We start from the raw sequence: 23,856 nt of genomic DNA on the forward strand, positions 1-23,856 counted from the left end.
TCATTTCTACACGAGTAGCCTTATTCCCTTTAATTTCTCCTAGTGTTTTTGATATGTTAAGGTCCACTAACATAAATAGTTCTTTTAAATTAATTAGGTTGAGAAAAAAGTGTGGGCACAGATGTAATCTACTAATTAATCTTTAAACTGTCAAACTATTGATAGTTTGATAATATGGATGAATTTGTCACAAAAACTTAAAGCTCAAAAAATGTGGGAAGTCATCTAGCTCCAATCCAGTTATAGGTTCAGAAAGTAAAGCCCTCAGAGGTTCCATTACTTATTAAAGACACATTGTCAGGGACAAAACAGGAACTTGATTTAAAATACCTTAATTATTGGACCAGTAACTTTGCTCTGGCCATGCTATCTCTTCATGATATATCTAATTTAAATATATATCCTCTATAATAAAAGGCTAACATGCAAATTGTTCCCTCCAGAGTTTGACCGACTGGGTTTGACTGCTTGCTATGAGGTGTGCTGACCACCAGGGGGTGGCATGGAATGAAGGAAGGCCCCGGCCGGCAGCTGGGGGAAGGAAGGTCCTGATTGGCTCTGATCACCAGCCAGGCCTAGGGACCCTACCCATGCCAGAATTTCATGCACTGAGCCTTTAGAATATATATGTTTATATATATTTATATATATTAGATGCAGTTCATAAAGCCAGGTAGAGTGTTTACTTGGCTCTATCATTTGAGTAAATCTAAATTTATGCTACCCTGGGGAGACAACAGAGTGTCCAGGATTTGGAACTCCAGATGGTTGGATTAGCATGCTGGTTTTGCCACATGCAACCTTAAGCATGTTACTTAACTTTCATTAAAATCAAGTTACTCATTAATAAATGGTGAAAATAATGTTGACCTTCCAAAGCTATTGTAAGACCAAAAGAGAAATTGCAGGTAAGATACCTGGTGTAATGTGTGGTTGCTTGTAGGTGTTCATTGACTTTTCTTCCTTTTCTTCTCTCTTATTCCCTAATGAAAGAAGATATGCATTTACTCATTTATTTCTCTTCTAAAATTGTGACACCTTAAATTATTTTATAAACCCTATAGCATATAGTACTAGTAAATGCTGTTATTGAATAAATGACTTCTTCTGAACATGCTATGCTCTGCTAAAGTACTCAACTAACATATAAAATAGTCTCATGATTATAATAATATTTACATAGTACTTTATGGTTTGCAAAGAACTTCCACATGTACTGTATTGTGAATTTGCCTCTACTGTATACTACTTTCTTATAACCAGCTCACAATTATTAGAAACAGTTCAAGAGGCCACAAATAACTTAGAGGAACATGGTCATTATGAATTGAAAATGGAAAAGTAGTCATTATATTTAATACTTGTTGAGTACTCATTAACTACAAAATTCTTTTTAAAAATTTGTTATGCCCTAGCCGGTTTGGCTCAGTGGATAGAGCGTCAGCCTGCAGACTGAAGGGTCCCAGGTTCAATTCTGGTCAAGAACACATGCCTGGGTTGCAGGCTCAATCCCCAGTAGTGGGCATACAGGAGGCAGCGGATCAATGATTCTCTCTCATCATACAGGAGGCAGCGGATCAATGATTCTCTCTCATCATCATTGATGTTTCTATCTCTCTCCCTCTCCCTTCATCTCTGAAATCAATAAAAAATATATTTTAAAAAATTTGTTGCAGTTTTATTGGGATATAATTGACATATAACACTGTATAAATTTAAAGTATATGGCATAATGGTTTGTCTTACATTATATTGATTAAGTGAAATGATTTTGACCATAAGTTTAGTTAGCATCCATTATCTCATTATAGATACAATAAAAAGAAAAGGCCAAAAAAAAAAAGAAAAAATATTTCCTTGTGACAAAAACTCTTAGGATCTATTCTCTTAATAACTTTTATATACATCACATATAAATATTAACTTTAGTCATTATGTTGTACATTATACCCCTAGTACTTATTTATCTTATAACTGGAGGTTTGTCCCTTTTGACTACCTCTAATTCTCCTTCCTCCAGCCCCCACTCCCACCCCACCTCTGGTAACAATAAATTTGATCTCTTTCTCTATGAGTTTGGTTTTTGTTATTTTGTTTGTTTTTATATCCCACAGTGTTTGTCTTTCTCTCTCTGATTTACTTCACTTAGCATAATGGCCTCAAGTTCCATTGTATTGTCGCAAATTGCTGGGTTATCTTGTGTATGTGTGCTTTTTTATGGCTGGGTAATATTTCATTGAATATATACCACAGCCCCTTTATCATTCACCTATTGGACACTTACATTGTTTCCATATCTTGGCTATTATAAATTGTGTTTCTAATAAACATGAGGGTGCAGAGATCTTTCAACATAGTGTTTTTATTTCCTTTTGATATATTTCCAGAAGTGGGATTGCTTGGACCATGTAGTAATCCTATTTTTAATTTTTTGAGGAATCTCCATGCTGTTTCCATAGTGGCTTTACTAGTTTACAATCCCACCAGCAGTATATGAGGGTTCCCTTTTCTCCACATCCTCGCCAGCATGCATTATCTCTTGCCTGAATGATGGTGGCCATTCTAACAGGAGCCACCTAATTCTTTGGATTTATTATTCCCATTTACATTTCAAGCATTTGGTCAAGGTCAGTGTTATTAATCCCATTCTGTAAATATTCTTTAGAAATGGTTAAGTAACTCAACCAAGACCACACAATGGTGGAGTAGATATGAAAACCCAGTTCTGCCTGAGTCCAGATTAAAATTGTCTAACCACTGGATTAAACTGCTACCCCACTCACAACAAGAAATGCCTGTGCTTCATGGAGCTTCAGGAAGAAACAGCAGTAATTTCCAAAGTGGATGAATGTATGTGTTATTACCAAAGATACCTTTAATTAGCATTGACTTTATCCCCTTCAGCTTCTATTCCAACAACCAGAATCTGGGGTACTAAGAACTGAAAATAAGAAAAGCATTGCTCCATGATCTCAATTTTTTAAAAAAAATCAGCTTGAAAAAAAAATGTACACTGTGAGAAATGTAATCTCTGATCAAATAGATAAAGGCATTAAAGTAAAAAATGAAATTGTTACATTGACATGAAGGGAATTGAAAAGGATCAGAGATGGATGGAAATGGGAATGAAGCTGATCTATCTGCTAGGCTGCTATTTGTTCGCTCAAAGCTGCTGGTGCAGATTTTGAAGTCAAAGGTGAACTGTGAATTCCACAGAGACGACTCAGTCCCACATGTGGAAATAAAATTCCAAGAAAGATACAAAAAAATTGCTTTGATAGATTCGAAGGGATATTAGCCAGTCACCCTAACTACAGAGAAAAGAAGACTGCGTTTGAGAATTGCGTATCTGGCACACTCTTCAGGATTCTTCCTGGAGATCAGTAGGTCACGGGGGGAAGAAGGGACACAAGAAAGGCTCATCTTCCCAACAGGACCCCATTACTCTCTTGCTGTAAACAGTTTATTCCTGGACCTACAAAAACCACAGTTATTCTTAACTTTTAAAACATGAACTTGGAATTAAAAGAGAAGAAATGTGTGTAAGCTCATTGAAAATAAACGCATTTGAATTTTACAGCAAAAGAGCTCTCTATCCTAATTGTTCCCTGAAGAGAACGTTCATCAATTCACTCTCTCTTGCGGAGATAGTCACTGTCTGCTCCATTAAGTTATCATCCGAAAGCAGGGAATTTATCATAATTTATTCTAGGATATTCTAAATTTACCCTGTTGATTACCACTGTGTAAACAATGTCTGCTGAGAGCTGGGGGTTGCATGATTGAGGGTTGGAACTGGCTCTGGTTTAGAGTTGCCATTTGCTGAAGAGCTTCATGGTTGTTATATCAGTACAAACTCCAGAGACGTCTCACAAGGGGTTCAGTGGTTATGGAAAAAAATGAGGCTCTTCCTCTATGTAACGGTAATGGGCCACTTACTGAAATATCTCTCTTCAGAGAGGCAAGTCCAAATGGCATAAGGTTAAAGAGCATTAGAAAGTGGTCTGTGCATGTACAACAACACGGCTTTTCTCATCAACAAACAAAACAAAACATAAAACTTGGCTATTGTAGAGGTCAGCATTAAAAAGTCTTCTTAAGAAAAGTATCTTCAATGTCAATGCACAGAACTCTGTCTGGGTAAGTTTTTTCATAATGATAGTAGAAGCTATCCAAATTGGAAAGAAGGGTTTATTTTTTTTTAATTTGCTATATTCCTCTTAACAAAAATATATAGGAACTAGAGGCCGAATGCATGAAATTCGTGCAAGAGTAGACCTTCCTTCCCCTGGCTGCTGGCACCGGCTTCCCTCTGGCACCCGGGACATGGCTTCGTCCGGAAGGACATCCAGAAGGACGTCTGGTCTAATTAGCATATTATGCTTTTATTATTATAGATTATTGATATGGACTGAAGACACTGAGTACTTACTAAAATTTGTGATATCGGGCTATTTCTTTCACATATTGCTCAGAATGTTTCTACCATTTTCTCCCCCAAAACTTTCTCTTGCTCCATTTCCAACCATATGTTTGTGGTAACCTCATTATTCGCAACCCCTCAGCCTACAGCATTTATGAGGACTTGGTTTTCATCATTCAATTTTACCTTTAAGTTTGTCCTTTCCTGTCTTTCTGAGTAGAGAAAATTAAAATAAAATCTTTTTTGAATATTTTTGTCTCTGCTACAAACGTTCCTCCTTCTCTTTCCTCTTTTCTTCCCCTAAGAAAGGTGCTGTTACTTTTTTCCTGCAGATCTTTGTGTCAGATTAAAAGTCCAATATCCAAAGCTTCTTTCTGGATGACACTAATATGCAGTTGGAAAAAAAGTCACAAAACAAGGAAAATCTCTCTCATATTTTCCTCAGCACAGCTTTCTCCTTTCTCTTTTGCTCAGCTCAAACCCAATCCAGGCTTCATCCTCATGGCTCTGTTGATGTTATTTCATTTCTATTTTCAGTAACACAGTGCCTCATTGGACCTCTTTTTAATTAAATTGATAGTTAGCAAATATCTCTAACACTGATACCTGTTCTAGCTAATCGTGAAATTCTAAGTGTCCTATTCACAGCCCCATTTGTTGGGTAATGGCCACAGAAAGCTGTCCTTCCTCATGCTGTATCATCTCTACCAGGCTATTTGGACAAAGGACTGGCTTACCCAAAGGGCTGCTCTGAAGAAACTAGACATAAGAAGGGTCACCTGGCCCTAGCCGGTTTGGCTGAGTGGACAGGGCATTGGCCTGCAGACTGAAGGGTCCTGGGTTCAATTCCCGTCAAGGGCACATGCCCAGGTTGTGGCTCAATCCCCAGTAGGGGGCGTGCAAGAGGCAGCCAATCAATGATTCTCATCAATGATGTTTCTCTCTCTCCCTCTCCCTTCCTCTCTGAAATCAATAAAAAAAAAATATTTTTTTTAAAAAAGGAAGGGTCACCTGCCTTTGTGACATCTTCATGAGATAATCTATCCAGTTTGATAGGACAGGCTAATCCAATCATACCCCTTTATGACATCTAATATGGGGTATTCGACATTGCTCATAATTCTCCCACCCTTTTTCTTACTTTTTTTTTTTTTTTTTTTTTTGCTACATTCTTAGCAAAACATATCTTCATGGTAACAGTTATTTTCAGTTTCTTCAGGTTTTGGCATTCATGAAGACTTGATTTTTACCACACAATTTTACCTTTAAGTTTATTCTTTACCATCAATGTTTGTTTTTTTCATCTTTGACTTTCAGAGTGTGGAAATATAATTTAAAACCTTATTTGAAGATCTTTGTCTCTGCTTACTTAGGTTTCTTTATTCTCCTTGTTCTCTATTCTTCCTCTGGGAAAGCCTCTGGTTATGGGGGAGTATGGCTGTACGATCCACATGGAAGAAACTAAAGCGATGGTAGCAGAAAGCTACAGGTACCCTCTTGGGCAAAAAACACAAATAACGAAGTCAGGGGAGCTGCTATTGCAGTTAAATTAGAACTGTAGTTATGGCAACATTAAAAATTTAAATAATAATCATAAAATAATAAATTAGAATTATTCTAACTTTACAAGGCCTAGGATCTAGAGCAGTGATGGCGAACCTTTTGAGCTCGGCGTGTCAGCATTTTGAAAAACCCTAACTTAACTCTGGTGCCGTGTCACATATAGAAATTTTTTGATATTTGCAACCATAGTAAAACAAAGACATATTTTTTATGTTTATTGTATATATTTAAATGCCATTTAACAAAGAAAAATCAACCAAATAAATGAGTTCGCGTGTCACCTCTGACACACGTGTCATAGGTTCGTCATCACTGATAGAGTCACTCTAAAGCTTCTGACACGTTTCTATCTTTCCATGTTCCCCATGCATCCTTACCAAAAATCATGTTTCTTTGAAACTTTAAAGAACCTCAGGATTGCCTTTTAGCCTCATTGAAAGATTGGTCCTTGAGTATGTTCATCTTCTACCTTTTTTCTGACTGTAGCATAGTTTCACCCTGTTACAGATGATACACGAATTCTATTTCAGAGGAGAAGGTATAAATCCTCATGGCATAAAGTAAACTCTAGGAAAGAGGCTCATACCTATCTCCTGGGAGATTAGCGAGCCTGATATTACTGGTTTATCTATAAAATTTAGAGGGCTAATAATGAACTTATCTCCATAATTAGTACTTAAGAATATATTCATTCCTTTCTAGATGTTTTACAGAAATTAATTCAGTATTATATTTTTGTGGGATATAGTTTTGCTCAATTCATTAAATGAGCTTGAGTCAGAAGGAGCAAACAGAACATGACTTTATTCTTAACAGTTACATAAAATTTTCAGTAAGTTTCAGCTATTAAAAAGTCCAGCCATTCTGGATTTTTGCCTGTTCTCTTCAAAAAGTCAATATAATGACTAGTAATTCAAATAATATACTTGACAGAGAAAATGTGGCTAACAGAGGTATTGGATTCCTAATGTTTAATTTAAAATATTGAAATGTACATATGACATTTATAAATATTTCTCATTAAATAAGCATCTAGTGCAAGTATATAAGAATTCCTGGTCAGGACACATGCAAGGGGTGGGGGCTCAATCTCCAGTGTGGGGTGTGCAAGAGGCAGCTGATCAATGAGTCTCTCTCATCATTGATATTTCTATCTCTCTTCCTCTCCCTTCCTCTCTGAAATCAATTTTAAAATATATTTAAAATTATATTTGTTATGTAAATTATAAAAAAAAATAAGAATTATATTTGTTATTTTCTGATGTTTTTCTATATATTCTGGCATGTATGTGGATACTGACAAATAAAATCAGTGAATAATTCCTCAGCCCTTCCCACTGCAAGACAAGAAAAATTATTATTGTATGATATTTATATGCTTGCTTTCTATACTTTGATAGAAGTATGAAAATGTAAAATTAATGAACCTTTAAGTGAAATGATCATACTTATCATGCAGAAGACTTTTTTAAATGGTAGAAGTAAATCTCTTGTGTAGGGTTTTTTTTTTGGTGTGTGTGTGTGTGTGTGTGTGTGTGTGTGTGTGTGTGTTTTCATATGTAGAATAAAGAGAAGTTTTGTTTTAATGGGAATTATTTGTTTTCACTGGTATAAATACATATTTGTTCCATTTGCAGTGACAACCTTAAAATGAGAGATGGCGTCTTATGTGTAAGCTCTGACAGGTAAGAAGATAGCGAATTCACTTTGGCCTTCAAAAAGGAGGGAGACTGATCATTTTAGAGACAGAGACATACAACATACAATCAAAATATAAAACTAAAAACAGCTATAGGAGTCAGTGAGGGAACAAATGGGGAAATTAAAATATACACTTGGAGTATACAGCATCTTTATAACTGAAGTGCCAGTCAACAGGCAGCGGCATCCTGGGAGGCTTTCCTTACAGAGCAGAGGTTTCTTTGCAGCGCCTCAAGCGTTAACCTCAGAAATAGCCCTAATGATGCTAAGGGTGTGTCTTTTCTGGAGAACATGAGAGCATCACCTCAGCCACCAGTACCACTCAGCCTGCACACATAACACCCAAGAATCTAGTCATGATTTTCTCCACTAGAGGACCCTGAAAACTAACACAGCCCAGCTGACCACACTGCCCGTGAGAGGTGGTGCTGAAACGTGAATCCTGGTCGTCTGCCTCCAGGTATGCAAACAACCTGGAGAGTTCAGAAATAGAAGCAGGTGTGCATGGAAGCATCGCTTGTTACACGCAGCTTTCATGTAACAAATCATTAGAGCAATAATGCTGCTGACCTATTTTCTTTCAGCTGAAAAAAAATGAACTTAAAGTCTCTCACAACGCAGACAATAAAATCTAGATTATGAATTCATCAATGTGAAAACGCAAAGCTCAAATTTTTAAAAATAATATGAAAAATGTCTGTATGACACGTCTAGATAGGAATGAGCTGTTAAGACGCACACACAAAAGAAAGATTGCTAATTTTTTTTAACTTCTATGTTAAAAAGTCTTGAAGACCATCATCCGCTGCCTTCAAAAAATCTTTCCCCAAACAACTGCCTACAATTAAGCTTCTTTTCAGCTTTCCAAAGACATTCTCAATAGTGTAACTATCATCCTAGGATGCTGCCTATTAAAAATGTGATTCATTCACTCCTGATAAAGTTCAGTGATAAATCAAATACCTGTACCATGAGCATACACTAATATCTTTCAGAGAGCGTGCATTTACTCTGAAATCCCAAAGATCAAAACAGAGGGGCAGAGCGGGAAGAAGAAAGATGGTTGGAATAAAATCCATCAATTACTATTTTTGCCTTTCTTTCTTTTTCCACGTCTGTGTTGTCTCCTTGAGAAACCCAGGATGAGATCACTCCTCACATACGTTCCTGTTTACTGGTCGGCTTTTGGTGGGCTTAACTGTTTCTCAGTAATTAACCGGAATCCGCTGGGAATGCTGAAGGATGTCAGGCCTGTCAGTCAGAGTAGCCATGTGGGAGGTCTTAAAGGACCACAGCAACGTGGTGGAGCTTTATTTTATTTTATTTTTTTACCTTTTTACGAAAGAATTTTGGATCCATTTAAAAGTCAGTCAAAGTGCAGTCTGACTGCATGATTTCTGACCCAGTCTGGAACTGCCATCCAGGCAGGGGATTTCACACTGTGAAGCATCCTGATCATTTGCAAGGTCTTACAATAAGGTGCACACAGAGGTCCAACGTGGCACTTGACCACACACACACACACACACACACACACACACACACACACACCTAGAAGTGTGCCTTCGTCTGTATTAATCATTGTATACCTTTGCTTTTTAAAGTTTGAATGTCATGGGAATAATTGAGATCTTGCTCCCCAGCATATGTTGTTAGTTTGGTTCAAATAAACTCATAATAATTTAATAAAATAAAATCTGTTTGCCATGTTTTCCTAAGCTACACAAGAAGTGGGAATTCCATGACTATAGCCTGTCCATTGAGTGACTTGCAGTGAGTTACTTCCATCTAATTGATGTGGAGGAGGTATTTCAGCTATAGAATGTTATCTCCGTATCTTCAATCAGTCTTAACAGTTGTATTTTCCAAAGGCAGTATCATAAGTAGGAGTTCCAGCATCTGACAAGGACCTCAAGCAACACAGCAATCCATTGGCACGTGCGGGGAATAAAGTTTCATTTGCCATAGTTTTTTGACCCAATAATATGCATGGCTGGGATCTTTTGGAGGGTGGGAGCAGTCTTAAAACAAGGGGTAAATAAAAAGAAAGATGCTAATGAGAATTTAACATTCTTTTTTATCTGTAATTCCAATTCAATGTATGAAAATCAGATAAATAAGGTTTGTTGTAAAGACCTGAGGTGTTTTTTTTTCTTTCTTTCTTTTTGTTAATCCTCATCCAAGGATATTTTTCCATTGACTTTTAGAGAGAGTAGAATGGAGGGGGAGAGACAGAGAGAAAAACACCAATGTGAGAGAGATACATCAGTTGGTTGCCTCTTGCATGCGCCCTGACCAGGGCGGGGGATCGAGCCTGCAACCAAGGTACGTGTCCTTGACCAGAATTAAACCAGGACTCTTCAGTCCGTGGGCCAATGCTCTATCCAAACCGGCTAGGGCAAGACCTGAGTTTTGAAGAATAACAGAGGCAGAAAAATGGCTGGCGGTTTTTGAGAAATGGAAGAAAGTGTTGGGGAAAGTTTGACCAACTCACTGGGGCAAGGAGGGGGCAGAGAGAGGATCTAGTTATATTTCAGGCCACAGAACACCAAACAAGAGTATAAACGAAGAGGAGAGAAGAGAGTTAGGAGCATCAAAGCACCGACTGTCCTAATTCAGTGCACGACGTGCACAGCCCTGCTAGGGACGTCACAGTGCCTCACAGGCGCCCAGGGACAGAGCAGTCCCCAGAAATACTTTTTACATGTTATTGCCCCTGCCCAAGAGTAAACGGATGAAAGCGGTTTCGAAGCCAATCTCCCCAGAAAAACAGAAAGGAGTATTCGCTGCTTCTAGAGGTGTCTCATGGGGAAAAATAATTAAGTTAAATTCACCTTAAAGATTTAAAGAAAGAAAATGCACGTATTAGTTAAGCAAAAGTTCTAATCAGCACACTTATTTGGCAAACCTGGAGCAATTACTGGCTGCTGCTAAGATTTCCGCTGCAGATGCAAGAAAAAAGGGTCCCCACACCCTCTGCCTGAATGTGGCGGCCAAGACTGAATGGGGGATACAGGAAAAAAAAGGAATTTTTGCAACTCAGCAATAACTTTGTAAACAGTGAAGAGCCTGTTTTACCCCAAAGAAGAATAAAATGTGAGTTTACAAGAGAAGTGTTGGAAAAGTATTCCCTACACCATTGCCTTCTGATTGATTCCATTTTAAAAGGCTTAGGGGTTAAAACGAATTAAAGGCAAGCCAGTAATTCTTCTTTTAAAGCTTTAATCCAAAAAAAGAACTAGTCTCTGTGGGACCGCCACCGCACTGCCATCATGGACATGAGCCATGTGCAACCTACCAAGCCAGCCAGTCACCAAGGTGCTGGGCAGGACCGGCTCCCTACGTGAAAGGCCCAGGTGCGCGAGGGCCACGTGCACACCCTGTTGGAGTCAGAGCGAGGGGCTCTGAGGCTGCGCTGTATTTCTGGGTGGGCCACTTGACCCATAGGGATGATATTCAGTTGTTAATAAAGCATTTGTATTGTAAAAAGACACAGAAAGAAAGAAAAGAAAATGCCTCATTCTATATCAATGAGAAAAACAATTTGGTAGGTTTTGTATCTGTAAATATGAACAAACATGTCCCTATGTTGACATGTTGCCACATCTAATGGTTATTGGTTATTAAGATTGTACATAGATAGATAGATAGATAGATAGATAGATATAGTGATAGATAGATGATTGATAGATATAGAGATAAAGATATATCAAACCATATACAAAGAATGAAAAACTGAATGGTGACTAGATAAAACACCTGAAACTAATATAATTAAAACATAAAAAAAGTATTTAAAAACAGAAAACAAATATTTTCAAATCTGGAGTAACGTCTTCTCTATACACTGTAGCACAATTTTATGTATATTCATACCCAAAAGACTCTTCTTAACATTTTTAAATTATAACATGTCTTTAACCCAGTTTGTTCCCTTAATTTCCTAAAAATATAGGCACGCTTTACCACCTTTATAAATTCTTCTATAAAGTTGAGCTTTGAGAAAGACTGTATATGAGCAATCACAATGCTCTGCCAACCACTTAAATAGCTGAATTTAATGAGATATAATAATTTTAAAGAGCAAATTTTAAAGTTGACAGTGGCATGCATCATTTTGTCAAGGAAAAGCTACAAGTAAGTCACACAAATCGCTCATATAAACAACATAATCAGTGTCAACATCATTAAAATTCTAAAATTATGCTACTTAATACACTATCAAAACCTGAGATATTACCTTCTCACTACATTTTCAACTACTGTGTTATCAAAAATTAATTCAATGAACACTGTCATCGTCTTAAATAAATTTGTCCATTATAAATGCACTCATATATTATTAAACTAAAAGATATGTCTACTAAGGTAGAGAACAATTCCTTTATAACATGCTACTAGTTGTGTTTTCTAGATGTGTATAAAATAATGCCAGATCAAGTAAAATGTGTTTATCTATCTTGCTAAGAAACATGTTTTTTTCTTTAATTTTGAACAACCACCAAGAAATGACATGTTTACTTTAAAACACAATCTATAACTTTTTAGAAACACTAAAGGGTGTATTAATCACCTCAAGATAACAGGATGTTTTCAGTGAGTATCAAAATGTGAACAATAAGTAAATTCTCCATTGACTCCCCAATAATGGCTTTGATTTTTAAAATTCTGTTCAACTTTTAGACCAATACTCTGCCAGATAATAAAATGAGCATTAAGTAAAGTACGTTTTCAAAGTACAAGGTTTGGCAGAAAATACTTTTAATGAATATGAGATGGGTCAGTATAAAAATTAGATAGTTACCTCACAATTCAAGCAAAAACACCCTATAGATGCTTCCTTAAATGCTGGTGGAAATCTACAATTTGGGTGGCTAATTTTTTTGTTGTTTGGAAGGAGACCAGAGTAGGATGAGAACATAATCTTCATACACCCCAGTTTACATTTGGTGGCAAAATAATTTGTGCTTTAATAAAAAAAAAAATTAAAAGAAAGTAATTATTTGAACTCAAAGTATTATTTTTCTTCTTAAATTGTTTTCACTTTAAATGTTAAGATTTTCCTCTTCTAAGAAGTCAAATGAAGAGCCAATACAGCTGTTTTTCCTTTGAACATGGAAATGGCTTTTACAGTAGTTATAAGTTTGATTATGTCCAGAGACAGACTCTCCCAAGGGAAGATTTATCAACCAAGTCAGCATCAAGTACAAATATTCACAAACAGTGGTTGAAACCGTTGTTTATCAATAATATGGGATGACATCTGCTCTGCCCCATGGAGTGGAGGAGAGGGAGCAGGAGATCTTAAGTCTCATCTCTTCCCTTGTCTACTTAGCATATTTAGCTCTGGGGTTCATTTATTATTGCTAATCAAAAGAGAACTGGGGAAGATACAGAGAACACATTGCTTATTCTGAAAATGGCTGAGAGTCCCTGAAGGAAGAAAGTGGGGCAACAGAACCAGGCAGGGAAGTGAGATAAAAGAGACAAAAGAGTATGGATCCTGTTGGGGTAGGGATTGAGAAAATTTGCAATGAGCAGTAAGGATGTAAAGGAAAACTACCCTGCACGCAGGAGGTTGAGGTGAGAGAGAAGAATTTAAACTATGTTGCTATTTCTACTTCGGAAATTTCTTGAGATGCTTAGCTTTTCACTTACTTACATACTGGACTATGACTTCTCTGGCTGAGACCCCTGCTGAGACTGTCCTCAGGCTAAGTTTGACCAGCCTTTCACCTCTCCCAAAATGTCCCTGGTGCATTCTCTTCCCCCATGTTATTCAGCCTCCCGTTCTGGGTGGAATTCGATCCTCCAAAAATGCATATGCTGCTTGAAGTCCTAACCCCAGTACCTCAGAATGTGACTACATTTGGCAATAGGATCTTTTAAGAGTTGAGGATAAATGAGGTCATTAGGGTGGCCTCGAACCAATATGACTGGTGTCGTTGTAAGAAGAGATGAGGACACAGACATAGAGGGAAGACCATGTGAAGATACTAGTAAAACACAGCTATCTATAAGCCAAAAACAGAAGCTTCAGACTCTGCCAACACCTTGATCTTGGACATCTAGCCTCTGGTTCTTAAGTAAATAAATTTCTGTGTTTAAGCCACCCATTCTGTGGTACTTTGCTAGAGCAGCTCTAGTAGACTAATACAGGCCCATTCAAGTCTATTCTCCTTTGCTCCAGTCTTTTCAGTTTTACCTTCTTCTTTCTCTTCTCTACTGCCCCAAATTTCCAAGGTTCTCTATACCAGTGCTTCTCACAGACCACCCAGATACCTGAACTCAAATGAAGGCCAGTTACCAAGATGAGGCAGAACCTGATGTAGGCCTATGAAGTTGTCAGGAAGGAGCTGGGTGCTAGAAGGACAGGGGGAGGTGCTGGGCACTGAGTTCACTCAAGAAAATAATTTCTGGGCCTGAGGAGGAGGATGGGATAAGGTACTTATGACATGGAACAGTGTTTCAGCTCTGGAGTGTTAAAAAGAGAAACAGTGTCATTAAGTGAGTAATCCTTTGTACTAGACTACTCAGTTAAACACTCAGTGTGTTCTGTCATCTATAACCAGCCTTAGTGACCCTAGGGTATAGGAATAAATATAGGTTAATCCTCAATTTACTAATGACGAACTTAAGTTCAGAGAGGCTAGGTATCTTGCTTAAGGTCTTGTAGGAATGGTCAAACCATACATCAACCCTGATCCCCCTTCCTCCAGGTTCTGAGCCCATTCTCATTACACTAAACCCCAAGGTTCTAAGACAGGTGAACTAAGGATAGTGAAATTCCTGACTAATAAACATGGGAAACCAAGGCCCTGTATTGGTGTTGTTACTCATCCAGGCCAGAGAATGAAGGCAAGTGGAAAGTGCAAACAGAGGAAATGACACTGAAGACCTAACCTACCATCTGGAAATTGGTTGAACTAACTCCCATCAAAACACTCTTATTCTTCCTATCTTTCTTCTGTTCTCCATCCAAATAAAGGACTTAGGTCTGATTCCACACACATATGAACATACTTATTTGATTCTCAGCTAGTAAATGATTCCCTTTCTTGCAACCCTGGCTGCCCCATCCCCACCCAACTATATATTTAACACATCCTAGGAATATTCCCACCATGAAGCCACCAGCTGACCACATGGTTGCCTTCATCCATAAAAAAACTTTCAACTTGCACAAATGTGTTTGTTCACCTGCTGACTCATAACACCTGCTGATATCTAGACATGTGTGAGGCATCTGATGGGAATGGCACCTTTTACCAGGCAAAATGTGCCCTCATAAAACACAAAAAATCATGATGAGTTAAGCTTTGGAACGTGTTTAAGAGTTATTAGGACCATGACATTTCATATCCCAAGAAACTCTTCAGCAAACGTGGATGCTTGCCTTTATGGGTAAAATTAAAGGCAAATTCAAACAAAAGGGAGTTCAGACAAGAGAATACTTACAATAGAACACAACTTTACAACATTGCCTGATTTTGAGTATTTGAGCCCTAATTATTCACTAACTGCTTTTGTTCTGCTCCACTTCCTGTAAACCAATGTTGATTAAATACACTTTCTGTGTATGTGAATAGGGTTTTGCAAGATGTTTATGAATTCAAAGACTTTCCTGGGGATTAAAAGCCCCTGCCCTAGACACTCCACTTGTAGGATTCATAAATCAAATGGCTGAACCTTCCCTACATCTTCCAGATGCAGCTACAAATATTTTCAGTTGGCACAGAAGCAAAAATGAGACACTCACATCCAGGCTTTAAATGCTAACGTTAAAGCTATTGTACACATGAGTTTGAAATATGTTTAAAAACTAGAATTTTAGCTTCTCCCATTTTAATTTCCCTCTTTTATAATATACTTTGAAACCATAATGGTCTTAGGTTAAGCAACCAAGGAGAAAATAGCTTTCTTACAGGTTTGTTGCATTTTTTTAGGATTTAAAGTATGAATTTTATTTTTCATCATCACTTATGTAGATGAGACATTATATAAGTAATTTTCAACTATATTACTCTATTGATGATTGTTTCAATTATTAAAAGTATATTATTTTGGACACTTAACAGCATGTCTATTAGTGTACTTACTATTCTCTACAGTCCCACTGAAGTTACATTTTTCTACTTTGTTGATTAAAACTTTGGTGCTATAAATACATTTATATTTATTGTACCAATTAAAATTGTAAATTAATTTCATAACCTTAACATTTAGTTTTAACATTATTTAAAATCAATCTTCCACATATTAAATAACTACCATTATCAATATAACATGTCATCTATAATATGTATTTGCATATACACATATACATATCTATTATACTATTACTTACATATAATCCTATATAATAAAAGGCTAATATGCAAATCGACTGAATGTCAGAACGTCCAGTTGCTATGATGTGCACTGACCATCAGGGGCAGATGCTCAATGCAGGAGCTGCTCCCTGGTCACCAGTGCTCCCAAAGGGGGAGCGCCACTCAGCCAGAAGCCGGGCTCATGGCTGGCGAGCGCTACGGCAGTTGCGGGAGCCTCTCTCGCCTCCATGGTAGTGCTAAGGATGTCTGACTGATGGCTTAGGCCCGCTCTCCATCCCCCAAGGGCTCCCGGACTGAGAAAGGGTGCAGGCCAGGCTGAGGGACACCCCCCCCCCCCAGTGCATGAACTTCATGCACTGGGCCTCTAGTCCTATATAATAAAAGGCTAATATACAAATCGACCAAACGGCGGAAAGACCGGTCACTATGATATGCATTGACCACCAAGGGGCAGATGCTCAATGCAGGAGCTGCCCCCTGGTGGTCAGTGAGCTCCCACAGTGGGAGCACTGCTCAGCCAAAAGCTGAGCTCATGGCTGGTGAGCGCAGCGGCAGTGGCAGGAGCTGCTCCCACCTCTGCTGCAGTGCTAAGGATGTCTGACTGCTGGCTTAGGCCCACTCCCCCGAGAAGGCCTAAACCAGCAGTCGGGCATCCCTCGAGGGCTCCCAGACTGCAAGAGGGCACAGGCCAGGCTGAGGGACGCCCCCTCCCTGAGTGCACAAATTTCGTGCACTGGGCCTCTAGTCCTATATAATAAAAGCCTAATATGCTAAGTGAATACGCTCCGAACGATAGGTTAGCTTGATGCTGAGATCCGGCCGATCAGGACTGGGCAAGATGGGCTGGACATGCCCTGGAGCCAACCTCCTGCAGTCCCTCCCTGGCCTCTAAAATATTCTTCTAATTAATTTCCTTTCAATGTGTACAAATCCATGCACTGGGCCTTTAGTAATAAGTATAATCCTATATAATAAAAGCCTAATATGCTAAGTGTTTGGTCATCCAGTCATTTGTTCAACCAATTAAAGCATAATATGTTAATGATATGCTAAGGCTGTTCAACCGCTTGCTATGATGTGAACTGACCACCAGGGGGCAGACACTCCAACTGGTAGGTTAGCTTGCTGCTGGGGTCCACCTGATCAGGACTGAGCAAGATGGGCCGTACACACCCTAGAATCCTCCTGCAGTTCCTCCTTGGATGGTTAACCTCCTGCGTCCCTCCCCGGTCCCGATTATGTACCAATGGAGTCCCTTGGCCTGGCCTGCACCCTCACGCAATCCGGGACCCCTTGGAGGATGTCAGAGAGCTGGGTTTTGGCCGAGGGACCCCACTGGTGCATGAATTCGTGCACCAGGCCTCTGGTATAATATATTAAACATGTAAATGACTGCTTTAGTTCTTGAATAGTTTATTTCTGATTTTTCCGTTCTTTATTTCTTACTAACCCTTGAGTAAATTGTTTCCTTTTTTGTCATTTTCAGTAGCAGGGTTTTTTTTACCAAAATGGGTTTTATGCTTTGTAGCCATTAATCATGACAACTATACCAATTCGTAGATTAACCACATAAGTAGAAACATGCATCTTTATGGAATAAAACAAACATGATTAATTTTATCACAACTTTTTACTCTTGATATTAACCATTTCAACCCTTTTGCACAACGTTTCAGTACATGTGTTGAAAAAGAGTATCATATCATCCTTATTTCATAAAAAAATTTACAGTGTTTGGAGGAATTTCCAAATTGTTAAAAATTAATTCAAAGAAGGAACAACTTCTATGGCTTTGTACTTCAAAGTAAAGTGCAATATGTAAAAAAAAAAAAAAAAAAAAAAAAAAAATTTTGGTCAATCAGTTTCAGTACATCAAACTTGCTAATAGTGGTTTCCTATTGTTCTTTTTTAGTTCATAATAGTTCTGGCATCATAGTTCTCTTTCATCTGCCTTTGCAAAAAAATAAAAATCAAAGATGATCTGATCTATAAATAAAGTATAGATGTGGAGCCGGTATAAATTGTAGCCACAAAAATAAGAGTGTAAAAATGTAACTATTGTAGTAATCAAGGCCCCATTTTATCTCATCTAGCAGTCACTTTTAAGAAATCCAATTTGTTATTTTTTTCAATCAGCTCAGGTTTGATTTTGAACTAATTGAGAATAGCCTCCCTTCCACTTTTTTTCTTCCTGAGATTGGTGGTAAACCCTAGGTGGCTTAAGCCAATGCTACCTTTACGGTAGACAGAAGAGACCCGCTACCTCTCAGGTGTCACAAGTCCCTGTTCTGTATTGACATTCTCTTTTATTTGCCCCACCTGGCCATCACACAGGTCCCTTTAATATTGGCACCTGCTAAGATGTAACTGTGACTCATCCAGTTTCCAGCAAGATAAGCACTCCTAGTTCTCAGCTGGCTTTTCTTCCATCTGCAGAAAAATCCCCAAAACTCAATCTCACCCTCTTCCTTCCCTTCCTCCCTAATTCTTCATGCTTTCGCTCTGTGCCCTAATCTTGGGTGAGCAGATGCTTTCCTAGGTTAACGTGGAACTATGGGAAACTAAGCAGGCAACTCTACCTTCTCATGTGCAAGTCATCAAGTGAAGGAATGGTGCAGGGCCTTTGCAGTGAGCCTCTCTGTCATCCTGTCTTTACCTGAAGAGTGAGGGGCAAGGTCTCTCTCCTCTTTACTCCGAAGCCTCCAAAGGAGTTCCATCACATTATGCCCTGGACACACTGCCAAGGGTCAAGGGTGGTCAGTTAGTTTCGGTATTATTTTTGAGTGCATCTAACTTGCTAAATTCCTATTTGAACTCTTCTCTTACCTTCCACCTCAACAGTGTCTATGAGGTAAAGAAATGTACTTGGATTTAATTTCCTCAGAGCTTTTATTTTTAATGCCAAACTCAAGTTTCCAAATATACAAATAGAGTGTTGGGTTGCAAGAATCTCTTTCAAAACTCACAAAGATAGTGAAGGTGGATTCTTTACTTTTTGGAGGAGTGGAGGGAGTCATGGGAGTCAAGACACATGGATCCAGTAAATGTAAGAAAAAATGATCTCTGTCAACAACTCAAAATTATTATCCTGCTACAACTATCTTTCATGATTAAAAACTTAATAAATTTTAAGAGAGAAGAGTGAGTTCACGTGTCACTTAAATATATTTAAAGCTTTAAAAGATGTGAAAATTTTCTTCTATGAGTAGTTCTTTGATTGTGTTGACTTTTCTAATTGTGACTTATGAACATTAGTGCAACCAAGCTTTTACATCTTTACCCAAGATATATGTCTTGTTCGTGATTTACTCAGAAATAAAAGTATTTCAAAGGGCCAAAGTAATTAAAAATTATCAGGCCAAGTTTTATTCCCCTTTTAAAACCCCTTTTAAAAAACAAAATTTAGCCTGACCAGTGTGCTCAGTGGTTGAGCATCGACCTATGACCCAGGGGATCATGGTTCAATTCCCAGTCAGGGCACATGCCTAGGTTTAGGGCTCGATCCCATTCAGGAGGCAGCTGATCAATGATCTTCTCTCATCACTGATGTTACTCTCTCTCTCTCTCTCTCTCTCTCTCTCTCTCTCTCTCTCTCTCTCGCTCTCTCTCTCCCTCTCCCTTCCTTTCTGAAATAAATAAAAATATATTTAAAATATAGTTAAAAAACAAATTTTACATTATATAATATATACTCATCTCAGACTGGAACATGCAGATATTTTTTCAATTATAAATATGGGGTTTTTTTTCCCCCATTTTATTATAATTACCAGTGCTGTGCCTACAAATGTCACAATCATCCATCAAATTGCTTTAAAAGTTCATTAAAAAATCCAGTCAAACCAAATGTCAGTCAAAATCAGCTCCCATTTCAGTTAGTGTCAGTTCAGTTGAAATCTCAAATACATAAAGTATGTATTTTTGCTTTTATACAGCACCATGTACTTAGTTTTCAGTAGGGTATGTTGGCTTGATATCAGTGAATAGAGTAAGGTTTAGGGAATGTGTTATATAATATGCCAAGTTCTACGTCTTACCCAGTAATCTCATTTTTAGATGCTGCTTCCTAGGTCTTTCATTAGTCACACTTTCACATTTTAAAAATGAGGTGAGTATGCAAGGAAATCAAAAGGAAAAAAAGAAGAAAAGAAATTGGAAAGAAAAAAGATTCTTATATAGTTCCTAATACATTGGGTCATCACAATTAATTATTTTCATATCTTATTTTTAAAGTTTATCCTTCTTCTACACCTCCCGATAGGATTGCTTCTAAATCTTCGAAAGGAGGGGTGACAGAGAGCGTCTAGGATTCCAGAAAGGGATATTACAAACTGCCGACAAACCACAAGCCAAAGAAAAAAGTTGTCAACAGTATTCATCATAGTAGAACATTAAAACGTTTACTGAAAATGTAATTGTTTACTTGTAGGATATGTTAAATATCTCAGTGCTCAGAAATATTCCAGAGCAGATATAACTTATTATGCAATAAAGGAGCTTCCATGGAAAATCTGGCTGAATTCTCATTTAAACTTGTGAAAGATAAACATCAATCCTATCATTAAATGCTTCCAAAAATGTCTCTTAATTCCTCAAATAATGTAGTTATTATTTTTGTTATGGACTATTGATCTTTTTATACTTTTTGGACCAGATTGATCTTTCTGTTCTTTCAAGTACATGAATGATGCTCTCTCTGCTCTATCTCTAGGCAACACATACGTGGCAATCACCCACTAAAATACCAATCGATTCTTCTGGAGGATATGATCATGTAAAGTCATCAGGAGATGTAAAGAGAATACGACATGAATGACCACTGTACTGGAGACACTGACTAAAGGACAGTAGAGAGGAAGTTTTACATGAGCTCAAAAGTGGAACATACACACTTTTCCTGAAAGACATCAAGATAATTTTACAATGAAGTGCCAGTTCAGCAGGGCCTCAGTTTGGTCAGAATGTGATCAACTAGAGCAAAGCAGGCCCTCCACGCACAGGAACTGAGAGGTAGGGAGAGTGGATGTGAAATTACTTATCTAGAAAATGCAAAATGCCCTCAATCATAATCCTCAAGTGCCCACAGACCTTGCAAGTCTTGTGGCAAGGGAGGTCCTTTTTAAAATGCACATGAAGTGTGTGAGCGCCCGGCATCAACCATCTAAAATAATTGATAAGTTACCCGAGAAGAGGTCACGGCGTGAACGACGGCGAGGTCTGAGCGCTGGGCGGCAGCCATGGCCTACTGCGGGCAGGAAGGGAAGGATCGGATCATATTTGTGACCTAAGAAGACCATGAACCTCCAAGCAGCGCAGAGCTGGTGGCTGACGATCCCAATGACCCATACGAGGAGCATGGATTGATCCTGCCGAATGGAGACATTAACTGGAACTGCCCGTGCCTTCCGGGAATGGCTAGTGGCCCCTGTGGGGAACAATTCAAGTCAGCCTTCTCCTGCTTCCAGTACAGCATGGAGAACCTCAAGGGGTCTGACTGTGTAGATCTGTCCAGGCCTTGCAGGAATGCATGCAGAAGTACCCAGACCTCTATCCCCAAGATGAGGAAGAGGAGGGGGAAGAGGAAGAGAAGAAGCCTGCAGAACGTTTAGAAAAGGCAGCTCCTACTGAGGCCACGCAACGGAAGAAGAGAAGGGATCAAGCTAATGAAGGCCGTGCTGCAGCACTGGCTCCAGGCCTTCCACTCAGAGTGAGATGAACCTTTTGCAAATGCCTTTCGGTGACTCTCCAAGAAAAGTCTTTGCCTCTATTGTTCCATGCGCTGCAATGTACAAAATAACTTATTTTGATGATCAGGGGTTTGGGCCCCTTGACATATACACTGAAAAATGGCTGTGTATCTCACATCACTCTACCAGTGACTGTGGCTGCCAATTTCAAATTCTCCTTTGAAGTTACCTCTAAGTTTGCCACTTTGAAATAATGTGCTGAATACTCTCAGCAACCAAAATCATTATCTAGGAGTGTCTCTTGTGAGTGAGCTGATTTATTCTGATTCATTATCTCCCTGTTAGTAGATTGTATACCGGTTTGGGCAATGAAATAGAAACAAAGACATCTTCCTTTAAAAATGCTGGCATGGTGCCCTTCCTCATAGAAGAGGCCAGATAATCAGATACTTTATTTCTCCAAAAAACCATCTTGAGCTTGAGTATATGAGGTACTATGCTTCATATCTGATACATTTTGGTTTCCATTTTTATATTGAGCTCCAGGTTTTCTTTTTAGAGAGTGGAGCTTTGGACCCTCCTGCTCATAGGCCCTTTCTCCCTGAAGAAGAAGTTGGTTTTGCTGTCCGTGTTATTCCAAAAGCCCTGGTTAGGGGCCTGTGTTTAGGCTGGCTCTGGCTCAGCCTGTTCAGATGCACTATTCATGAGAGGTGGGGACCTACTGGCAACCAGGAAGGAAACATGAATTAAAAAGAGAGCACAGTTTTATCTGAAAAATAAAAAAATAATAATAAATAAAAATAAAATAATAAAAAATCAATAAAATATAAACATTTTCTACATTTCTGCTTTAAATACCAAGCACAAGAAATAATTAATGTTGATTTTAATGTGAACACAGTAAAACAGACTAGGATCCATAGACAGTTCTAATATGAATCCTGCCATCCATTTGCACGCACGCGCGCACACACACACACACACACACACACACACAGGTGTTTGATACTTTTTTAACTTCATCTTCCATCAAAATGAATTTTTGTCTTCCTTTCATTAAACACCTGAAGGTCCATCATGAACTTGCAGGGTTCTAGATTGGCCATTTGAGTCAAAGTTTTGATGCCCTCCAGAAGCATGGCCACCAGGTCCTCAAACTTCACCAAGAGATTTCTCATCTAGATATCAAGAACTACATGTGTTTTTCTTCCTTCTTCTTTGCAGCCTTGAGAAAACAGGAGTCATTTCATTCCATTGCAACCATCGAGAATTAGGAATGAGAGTGCAGGGTTTTTGCGTGCTATGTGACATGAGGGGCACATATGGAACGCTTCCTTACTCTGCATCATGTTTTTAAAATTTGTTTTAAAATTACCTTGTTACCCGGTAGACATGAGATTATTTGAATAATGTAAAGCACTATCTAGTTGCAGGTTACTATCTGAATTGCGGAATTCTTCAAAGAACAAAAAAGTCTTCTTTAAAGAATTAAAAAGCAAGATTAAAAATGCTTTTTAATCATAGGCTCCATGAAAAAAAAAATCTGATAATGAGAAGTACTTGTCACAGTATGATACACACTACTCCTTATTAAACTAATGGCACAATTGTTTCTTATTTAAAAACTAGAGGCCCAGTGCATGAATTCATGCACGGGTGGGGTCCCTCAGCCTGGCCAGTGGTCAGGACCAATCAGGGCCATCTTACTCAATCCCAATTGGGGCCGCGGGAGGTTGGCTGGCTGTGGGAGGTTGGCTGTGGGAGCGCACTGACCACCAGAGGGCAGCTCCTGCGCTGAGCATCTGTCCCCTGGTGGTCAGTGCATGTCATACTGACCCGTCGACTGGTCATTCAGTTGACTGGTTGAAATAGTGGCTTAGACTTTTATACATATAGATTGCTTTCTGTGTCATTGTGGCTATTGGCAAAGGGAATTTTCTAAACACTTGCTATCTATTTCCTACTTTGCTTTGCTTTGTATCCATGTTTTACTTATATAAATTTTAAAAGGAAAATAAAAGCCCCAAATCATTTGGACGCATGCACCCGAGGTTTCACGGCTAGATCATGCGATAGAAATGATGTTCATCCTTTTCCTCCAAAGAACCATCTTTGCTAACAGCTCTAAACGACATCATCACAGGCAAGC

The 23,856-nt window shown here is 38.5% G+C and overlaps 1 pseudogene; it reads left to right on the top strand.

Moving 5' to 3' along the window:
• Positions 1-21,257: 21,257 nt before the first annotated feature.
• LOC118658495 lies at positions 21,258-21,736 on the top strand (annotated as a pseudogene).
• Positions 21,737-23,856: the final 2,120 nt, after the last annotated feature.

Source organism: Myotis myotis, unplaced genomic scaffold (assembly GCF_014108235.1).
Source record: "Myotis myotis isolate mMyoMyo1 unplaced genomic scaffold, mMyoMyo1.p scaffold_m19_p_6, whole genome shotgun sequence".
NCBI classification, from domain to species: Eukaryota; Metazoa; Chordata; class Mammalia; order Chiroptera; family Vespertilionidae; genus Myotis; species Myotis myotis.